Source organism: Abramis brama (assembly GCF_963993115.1).
Source record: "Abramis brama genome assembly, chromosome: 3".
Classification (NCBI taxonomy): domain Eukaryota; kingdom Metazoa; phylum Chordata; class Actinopteri; order Cypriniformes; family Leuciscidae; genus Abramis; species Abramis brama.
In genome coordinates, this window is record NC_139965.1 from 30,145,571 (window position 1) to 30,156,047 (window position 10,477).

Genomic DNA, 10,477 nt, shown 5'->3' on the forward strand with positions numbered 1-10,477 from the left:
TCGCGCAGGCCGCCTCTCCTTCCTTCTGATTGGACCGAGGCGGCACATGAAAGGGAAGCGGGATTCTTTTGGAGTCTCCAAATATAAAAAGAGCAGCGCAAAGCCCCCCGTGGGCGCCATGGGCAGGAAGGACGTCAGCTAAACACGTCCAGCCGAGCGGACACCAATCGCTGGTTTGGACAAGAGCTGAATAACATTAAAGAGTGAAAAACGATTGACTGGATGAACTGTAAATTGCACTCTGGGCACAATTAGCTTGAAACTTTACTACAATGTAATGTTTAGGCTAGATGCAGAAAACTCACAGATAGAAATGATATGACTGAAATGACTGCTATCTATCTATCTATCTATCTATCTATCTATCTATCTATCTATCTATCTATCTTTATAATATTGCTAAAGCATATAAGGCACTTAGGCCTATAGCACTAAATGATCAACACTGGTAGAAAAAAAGGTCCTTTGGTTAAAATAAAAAATTCAAATGTAGCCTATTAAAATTCAAATAAAAAAAGTAAATATGTAAATGTAGGTCATATATGACATTCAAATACTATTTAGGAAAAATAACTACAACAACTTTAGCGCCTCCAATCCCTAATACCCTTTCTCTCTCCACAGCGCATTAAGAAGCCACAGCTTGACACCGGAACATGCAGGTTACACCACTGATACCAAGAGAGGGAAGAAAGGAACAGAAGTCATCTCTCATACAAATCAGCAGCATAAGATGATTCTTTCACTGTGCACAATGTTCTACCGATGACAAACGCACAGTATGTGTTTGTGGTGAAGCTCACCATGCTTTTGAGAAACCCATTTCTTTGATTCCAACTTGTCTACTGGCAATGGCATCATTTCATTGTTTAAAATGGAAGCAGTCTTGAAAAAACATCCTGCAATATCTATAAAGAACAAGTGCAAGTGCAAACAACTGGCCATAAGCAAGCAAAGTGTGACATAAATAAAGTACTAATATTAGGTGCCAGACATAAACAGACATGCCAACTGAACAAAACGTTCTAATGAAATCTGAAAGAGGTTTGAGAGGGTCTGAAGAAAGACATTCCAGTGGATCACTCTCTACTGTACAAGGAGAGCCTTTCCCAGGACAAGTCGTGCATGTCCTTGGTCTTGGAAAAACTCATCCTGATACAAACATGTGCATATGCCAGAGTGGGGCATCAACACCACAGCAGATTTTACATCCTGTCTCTCAAAGCACAGGATTCTGGTTGGCTTTGAACCGACACACACGTATATACAGGCACAGAGATGAGCATTTTATGTTATTACACCCTGCATACACATATTTTTTCTCTCTCTCTTGCTCAAACACTAACACACGCAAGGGCTGGGAACCAGCCGGCTAGTCGCTTTGACACACTTCCTGTGCTTTGAAGCGGCCAGCGGAGAGATGGCTTTTCCCATCATCGCCTTTGAAGCCTGCGTGAGGAGGAGGTTGTGTGTGTACATGATATGGGGGAAGGGAGGTACTGACATTAATTCATTGTAATGGCTCATCAGTTGTTTTTTTTGCTAAGTGTAGCGGTTTTCTTCAGAAAGTTCTTGTCATTTTCAATATCTGATCAATAAATGATCCGATCTCATAACCCTTCTTCCTGTGGCTCTTCTCATGATGGTCCTGCAGTAATTATGCGGTTACATTCCAAAATGGTCTTAGAAACATAATAAACATAATTCATATTCTATCGCTTTAAATCACCTGTAAACATTTCAGCAGATAGACCGCAAGAGGAGGACAAGGCCAGCAGCTGTGGAGTGTTCAGTGGACACGTGACCGTTGCTTTTTTCTTGTGGGACAAAAGAGTGCTGGGTGTGTGAGAGGGCAGAGGGCAACAGTCCTGCAGTACAGTGCAGAGTCCTGGGACGGCTGCAGAATGGGGCTTTGTAAAGACCCAGCATGCTGTGTGTCAGAAGAAGGGGGCCTGAGACAGTTGTGTGTGTTGGGGGAGGGTGGTGAGAGACAGCAGGCTGGCATGTGTGTAGTGTGTATGCCCACTAGATTAGCACCATGACCCTGTTGTGCAATGAGTGCAGATACAGTCAGAAGATGGGCTTCTCACGTGATGGGTAACACAAACCACCATGGCTACAGCACTATATTATTTACTGCATAATTCCTAAATCTTAAAGGAATAGTTGAAACAAAAAGAATCAAATTTGGTCATCATTTACTCACCTTCATGTCATTCCAAACCTGTGTGACTTTCTTCTGTTCAAGATATTTTGAAGAATGTTTTTGTCCATATAATGAAAGTCTCTGGGATCCACTAACTTTCCACAACATTGGACCCCAATAACTTTCATGAACAAAAAACATTTTGCAAAATATCTTCTTTTGTCTTCTGCAGAAATAGTCATGCCAGTTTGGAACGACATGGGGTGAGTAATTTATGACAGAATGTTTATTTTGGGGTGGCTTAAATCTTTAAGAAAGCCTGAAAACAACCTAATTTAAATATCAAACTTGCTTAAAATCGCTTAAAGGACAAATCATTAAAGGCTCATTGAAGCCCAATATAATGTATGCTGTGCTCTAGGAGTAAAGCATCCTACTGGATAAGCTTATTTTTTTAAAGGTTCGTCTTGTAATTAAAAGGATGCTGATGTGGTGTTTTATCTTGTGGGCTCCTGGTGTAAAAAGGGGAAACTGTGGTGTCCCACTTAAGAATGCCGTTTTATCTGATGAGGCACACACAAACATCCAGACACATACACATACTCCAACACATGTAGGGCTCCTCATAATCAGGCATCACAACCAAGAGTGAATAACACCAGACGTTAACTCTGGCTAATGCAGATGCATTTACACGCACTTTAAAAGCACAATTTCAGTTGAACTAAAGCAATAATAAATACTTTAGTCTGACTGAAATCATACCAGTCTGGTTTTTGTCAATTCAGACTAACAGATCATGTGATTTTAATTTGGCTTCATCCATCGTGTATAGCACGTTAATCGGACAAAAAGTGGCATTTGAGAATGGTTAATGTGTCCTTCATGGTTATTGACGCCCTTTTTGTTCATAGGTCGCAGCAAGCTTAGCTTCATTAGCTTTAATCAACACTTTTTTCTGACCTTTATGTGCACAAAGTAAATATAGCTCTCTCTTACTGATCTAAGAACAATTTTCCAGCCTAAATTCTTAAGCATTACTAGGAAAATCACGAAACCGATCACACGGAGGCGTAAAAGTAAAACTTCTCCCAAAGCGGTTATCTGAGTGTGTGTCCCCTCTCTGAGCTATATGTGCCCTGCACTGGCTGGTTTTGAAGCAGTTGGGGGTTTTTGCCCCATCCAAAATGAGGACACAATTAGAGCGCTGAGCGGAGAACAGTGGGGATCCCTCTTTGAAGTGCGGATCAAATAGAAGAGCCGCATGGTTTTGTTCAGAATGACAGAGCTGGCAAACTCACCACAGCACGGCTAATAGAGAGAGCGCTTTATGATGCTCGTTAATTATCCTTTCTGTCACAGGCCATAGAGAGGAGGAGAGAAAGGAGAAAGGAAGGAAGAGAAGGACAGAGTATGAAAGAAAGCTACTGTAATGGCATTGTGGGTGGACGTAGGTGAGTGGTAGACTGCATGCGGGGAACACTGAGACGGCTGGAGGGAAACTGCATGTGGTGAACAGGAGAAAGACAGACATGATGAGGAAATAAATGTTGCTTAGTAAGAGTTTAAACAGAGTTGGTTGGTTATTTTGAATGAAGCAGATGGTCAGAGACAAAGACAAAAATGGTAAACCAGAAATAATGTCAACAGGAAGAACTAAACAGGAAGCAAAAGTGGAGGGAAGAAACAAAGCAAAGGGAAGCTGGAGATAAACAGTTTCCTGAGATAAGAGGTGCCACCAAGACAAATCCATGCTTGAAAGTGAGATACTCCCCGGGGGCCGCAGCACGGTAAACCTTTAACCACAGCTTCAGAGAAAAAAATCCTGCTCCTGATCCAAACACTGGCCATCCAAAAACATCCTATCCTCTCTCTCTCTCTGTTACTCGCTCTCTCTTAGCTTATTGCTCTCTGAAGTGACATATGTCCTTCAACATAGCAATTTCAACAAGTTTATAAAACATTGGCTAATGAGTATTTAAAAAATCCACAGCACAGTTGCTGAAATAAATTGCAAAAAGTTGCACAAAAATTGCTAAAACAAAGAAAATGTTCTGCGTATTATACTGATCTGAAAACAGCAGAAATTAACCAGATTACTTTGATGTCTTCAGCTGCATTAATATTAAACTAAAAGTCCATAGTAAAGTTGAACGTATACTTGACTTGACTTGTCCGCTGATGTCTGCGCTGTGTGAAGACTTGTGCAGTGCATGTGAGAGTGATTTGAGCGTTTGAAAAGAATGGTCCACGAAAGCATCTATACGAGCTCACGGTCAAAAGAGTTTACTTTGAAAGGCTTAAGCACTCAACCGTGCGCGAGATGCAGCGGAATGCGGAAAATTAAGTATACCTGGTCTTTAAGAGCAGTTTAAATGGCAGGATACATGTTTTTTTTTTTTTTAAGTACAATATTTGACCTTTCACCTTTTACTACATTGTTGGCGCAATGTTGGTGTGGAAGATGCTGTTTTTCTCAAAGGAGTCAAACGGAGGTGCAGATGGCAGTCATCCCTGAATATGTGAAGAAAGAGAGGAAGGGTGATAATATGTCCACGTGTACACTGCATGGAAAACTCAGTAGGATGACTGTGTGTGTGGAATGTCCTCGTAATGAGTTCAGCTATAGCATGAAAAGCAAACAGTACAAAAGAGAAACAGATTTTAGGGAAATATTTTTTCAAGCTCCCATGACACTATAATTTCACTGAACTCCTAAATGTGATTTTTTTTAAATGAAAGGATGGTATAAAACCTTAATTCTAAGTAAATGTCTTGAATTATGTGTCCATGATCTTATAATCAATGCATGAATTAAACAATGTTTACAACTAAGCACAAAGAGACTCTGGAACTTCCTTCTGGAGCTATTTGCAATCTTGACTTTAACTGTTATATGAATGAACCACAAAAAAAACTCACGTGCAAGACGCTATTTCTGCAAGGGGAAGACTACTGCAAGCAACACTGTTAAACATACGCTTTAAAAAAAAATTTAATGAAATGTTTTATTTCTGTTGGTGGTGCGTATGGATCTGTAGATCTGTGATGCAAAAACATTCGGAGAGCAAGCAACAACTTTCGTTTCTGCTCTGATTGCCGCAAGACCACGGCGAACGTGGTTAGTGCGTATTAGAAATCAGGAATGGTGAGATAGCCTAACATTGTGCTTAGTAGGCCTACGCACGATCAAACCAAATTTAGCTGATCAGCCAACGAAGTTTAAATCCCGTCTGCCTAAAGTGCTTCCCATAATGTTTACGCGTTAGTTCAGCAGGCTGAGAATAGGCAGTCTTATGTGTTTGTTCAAACTCGTTCGACGACATTAACATACACTATGAATTAAAGGGGTGGTTGATTATGATTTCACTTTTCTAACTTCAGTTAGTGTGTAATGTTGCTGTTTGAGCATAAACAACATCTGCAAAGTTACGACGCTCAGAGTTCTAAGCAAAGGGAGAAATTTTCTTTTAAAGAAATTGCTTTTTAAGGACTACAACAAACAACTGGTAGGGACAACACGAGCTTCCTCCCAGGTTAGTGACATCAGGAACCCTAAAATTTACATAAACCTCGGGGACGCGATTTAAAGATTACCATAACAGAATGCGCTAATCAATGGCTAGAATATAACTACACATAAGCTACATAAATACATCAACTAACCATTCAGAAATGTTGTCTACATTTTCTTCTTGAGTCTCACCATCTCCAGTTTGAATATAAAAAGCTCAAAGTTTTTGAAATTTTCAGTGCATGTCTGTGTGTGTTTTTAGTGCATGTCACATGAGATGTTGTAGCTCCTTCTGTGCCAGGAGCAGCAGCTCATTTGCATTTAAAGGGACACACACAAAAACGGTGCGTTTTTGCTCACCCTCATAAAGTAACAATTTTAACATGCTATATAAAAATATCAAGTAATAATAAAGAGTATTTTGAGTTAAAACTTCACATACACACTCTGGGGACATCAAAGACTTATTTTACATCTTGTGAAAAGGGCATTATACCACCATTTTAAGCAATCCGGTTAATGCGTTTTTTTGACTAGCTCTGGAAGTGATTGAAAGTGGACGAATTTCCGCAATTATGGATGTAAATAGTGGACGCAATTATGCCAAAATGTCCGTTTTGTCGAGTATCCTCATAAGAGCAGACTGAGCAGTCTTTTAAATGAACTTAAATAGTTGTGAGATCTCTGTCAGCAGCGGCAGAACTTAAAGGGACGGCAGCCAATGAAGTCAGTAAAGTTAAAGCTCCAATATGTAAAAAAAATTCACCACAAGAGGGCGCAGTTTCCAACAATAACAAAGGCGAAGCTTGATGACGCTATGAAGGAGGTGACGATGGGAGATGTCGTTTTTAATGCGTTTTCACCATCTAGCGATGTATCTAAATGGAATTAATGAATCATGATCACGGATGAGGTAATTTATTCGTTTTTGTATTACCTGTATGTCTGATCGTATTATTTTATGTCATCATAATTAATGAACTGCAAGGAACGTGAAATGTTATGCTATATTATCCCGTTACAACTTACAGCTATTTGTCATTAATTCATATCTATTAAAATCATCTTTACTGTAACTATTACGTTACTTGTAGGCTACAATAAAAAAAAAATTTGATTTGCTTACCTGTCTATCAATACACTCGCGAGAGCAGAGTCTCTGTCAAGTCCAAGATTGTCGCGCAGCTCTCTCCATCTCGAAAACGCCTGGCCGATATTTATCTGGGTTTTATTCCTCCGTTTGTCACGTCTGCGTGTATCCGAATATGGACGCTTTCGTTTTGTTGGCACTTCAATACTCGCCAAAGAGTAATCGTGATCCATAACAGCTATAACCATACAGTCTATGGCTATAACGCTATAACCACCACTTCCGCATTTGACCATGTGATATTCCGGTGTGGTGGAATATCACATGGTCCACACCGGAAAAAAAGGATAGTGCGGACATTGCATCACTGAGAGGCGACATTTCTTTTCCGGGACGGACAGTTATTTAAAATCGGAATTTCTCTGAAATAAAAAATCTTTGGAGACTTTTGAGATATTGTAAGTACACAACTGGAGGAAATATATCACACTGTGCAAGTTATTTTCGGAAATTTTATTACAAAATTGTTACATATTGGAGCTTTAATCAAAGAACAAAGGGAACAGAGAAAATTACTCACTGCTCTTGACTAAAGAACTTTTGTAACTTTAATAAGGATTAATCTATATATAATTTAAACTGTTTGCCAACTGTATTCAATTTCTGTAGATTTCCTACCTGTTAGACAAATATTTAAAATATACTGTCTTTGTTTCTACATTAAATTATTACATTATAAAATATATTAAAAACGTAAAGTTTTTAAATGGTGATTAATTACAGAATTAATGATTAATCTAGTTAATTTTTGCAATCGATAAAAATAAATAAAAAAGAAACATGAACAAGTCTTATGTCACATAGACTTATTCATGGCAATTATTCATGGCACACATTAATAGGCAATTAATGTGTATTTAGCCTGCCTCTGCCATCCAGCACCCCCTATTATCACCCCCCAAAACACCCCACTTTCTCACTTTTTTTGAGAAAGTATTAGGTTAGACAAACGAGATTATGGAGTGACAGGAGAAACGTCAAACTATAGCAGCTATGCAGGAAATTAGTTGCATGTGGAAACGATCTGGGAAAACTTGGGGAAACCAAAAATTTTGACCACAGAATGTTGAATGTTGTATTCAAATACAACAGCTGTTTTTTTTTTATATATTCCCATATCAAATTGTCATCTCTTTCTATAAGGTTTGAATCGTTCTCCTTTTCTGTCAATACTCTCTTCTCTCTAGTCAGAACCAATTTGAAGGTTTAAGCTGAAGAGGACGAAGCAATAGTGTATGTTTAGTTTTGTGTGTGTGTTGATCTGGGACCTTGTCCTTTGCGAGAGGAAGTTACAATTTCCTCTAGGATTTAATCAAAATGCCTGGCAGGATCTCTCACCTCTACCTAGAATCCGCGCTCCCCCTGACACATTCAGCAGATGTGTGTGTTCCTTTGCTTGCGTGTGGACTCACCTTCCCTTTTAATAAACCACTTGACTTTTGTGTGACTGACTGTGAGCATGTACGTGCACATGCTCTACTGTCATGACCTGCCATTGGCCTTCTGTGAGTGTTCAGAGGACCTTGAGGAAGAAAAACATGCTTTAGTCTCACGCACAGCCTGGGTTAGCTCTACTGTACTGAATACATGGCACATTCAGCTCTTCTATTTTAAATAGCATTACAGTGCAAAGAATGTTTGTAGAACAATCTGTGTGCATGTTTCAAATTGCCTAACCTGTTCACCACTATGTATATAGAAATCATTTTGCTCAAAGCTAATCCGCCAAACCTTAACCCATAACACAATGAAACAGGAAACATTGTTTGTACTTTACCGTTATTCTGAATTATTTAAAGCTCTTTATCCATCAAAGATAAATCTCAAACGATTAAGAAAGAATTTCTCAAATTTAAATGACACTACTTAAGTCACAAAATTTGTACTACTACAAACTTAATGTAGTTGCAAGTACAGATTCCTACTAAATCTCCTGTATTAAGACCCCTTTTAAATGTTTCTATTCCTATTATTAAAGCGCCATTAGATACAACCTTGTCCAGAGATTTTCAGAACATTTCTTCTTCATGAATTCATTTAAAAAATATATTTTATTCTTCTATAAAGCATTTAAAAACCAAAGACAAAATTAACACATAGGGCCTAATTCTCAGCACACATATTAGCAACAGTATGAGTGTGATTGGAGTCAAACGATCATGCAGTTATTCATATATAATATATATATATATATATATGCTAAATATATTTTTGACTACATTCTCAAGCAGTGTCAGAGTAGTTCTATTGTTTGAAAACTATTTATAGCATTGTGTTCAAAATTACATGAATAGGTGTGATTTTTTTAAGAGATTTGGACTGAAACTGCACACAGGGCTGGAGCCCATTGCACAGAATCAGTTGGACTAATGATTAAAATGTATAAATGTATAAATTTTAATGTATAATTAATGTATTAGACTTCAACATAATTGTAAAATATTCATTAAAAAATGTAAATAATTATTTATAATTTATTATATATTATAGAAAACAGGATTTAGATCAAGTTAGACTGATTATTGTAAATTGTGTCTTGACATTGATGACAATGGGAGAAGAGAACAGGAGAGCATGTCTAAGAAACAGAAGAGACAGCAATGAAAAGAGGGAATGGTGGGAACGACAGATGTATGAGCATAAGAGGAAAGCAAAGGTCTAGTAAGCCAGCTGTTTCATGGCCTAAGAGAATCATTTATTCAGGACATGTTTTGTTCTTCAATGGACAACAGATAGGCCTACTTCATAATGAATAACCAACCAAACGATACTGAGTGTCTCAATGCATGCTTCAGAGTGTGATTGAGAGATTTACTGCTCACCGTAAAATCTGTCTATCTGTCTATCTATCTATCTATCTATCTATCTATCTATCTATCTATCTATCTATCTATCTATCTATCTATCTATCTATCTATCTATCTATCGTTAAATATCTCAGTTTGGCAAATTTGTAAGAGTATCTGTGTGAACAAAATCATTTTACAATTTTACAAAAATCACTATTTGAACAAACTAGTTTAAAATAAATGTAAAAAATGTGGAAATAGAGAAGGCTGATAGTATAATTCTTATTATCATCCATAAACCTGTACTGCTAAAAACTAATAACTGATTATTAAATAAATATATAAAAAGAAGCACCCAGATCTTTGATCAAAAGCAATTTCTTTCTCTCAATTTTCAGTTTCATCTTCGGTTGCAATATTGCCAAAGCATCAATGACAATTAAAATAAAAGAAAAATAGCAATAAAATTCAAAGGGTCCTTGTTTCTAATGGTGTGGCATTCCAAAAATGTACTGGTTGCATGGCCTTCCTCTCCTAATAAAGGTTTTTTTATAGTGTAAAAAGTTTGTTCACACTTTAGATTAGGGTCCAATTCTCACTGTTAAATAACTATTAACTGTTGACTTTTGCCTCAGTAAACTCCTAATTGCTGTTTATTAATAGTTAGTAAGGTAGTTGGTAAGCTTAGGATTAAGGGATGTAGAATATGACCATGCAGAATAAGGCTTTCATATGAGCTTTATAAGTACTAATAAACAGCAAATATCCTAATAATATGCATGTTAATAAGCAACTATAGTTAATAGTGAGAATTGGACCCTGAACAAAAGTGTTACCAAAAGTTTCTAGATTAGTAAAATGTTCTTCAAACTCAAAAT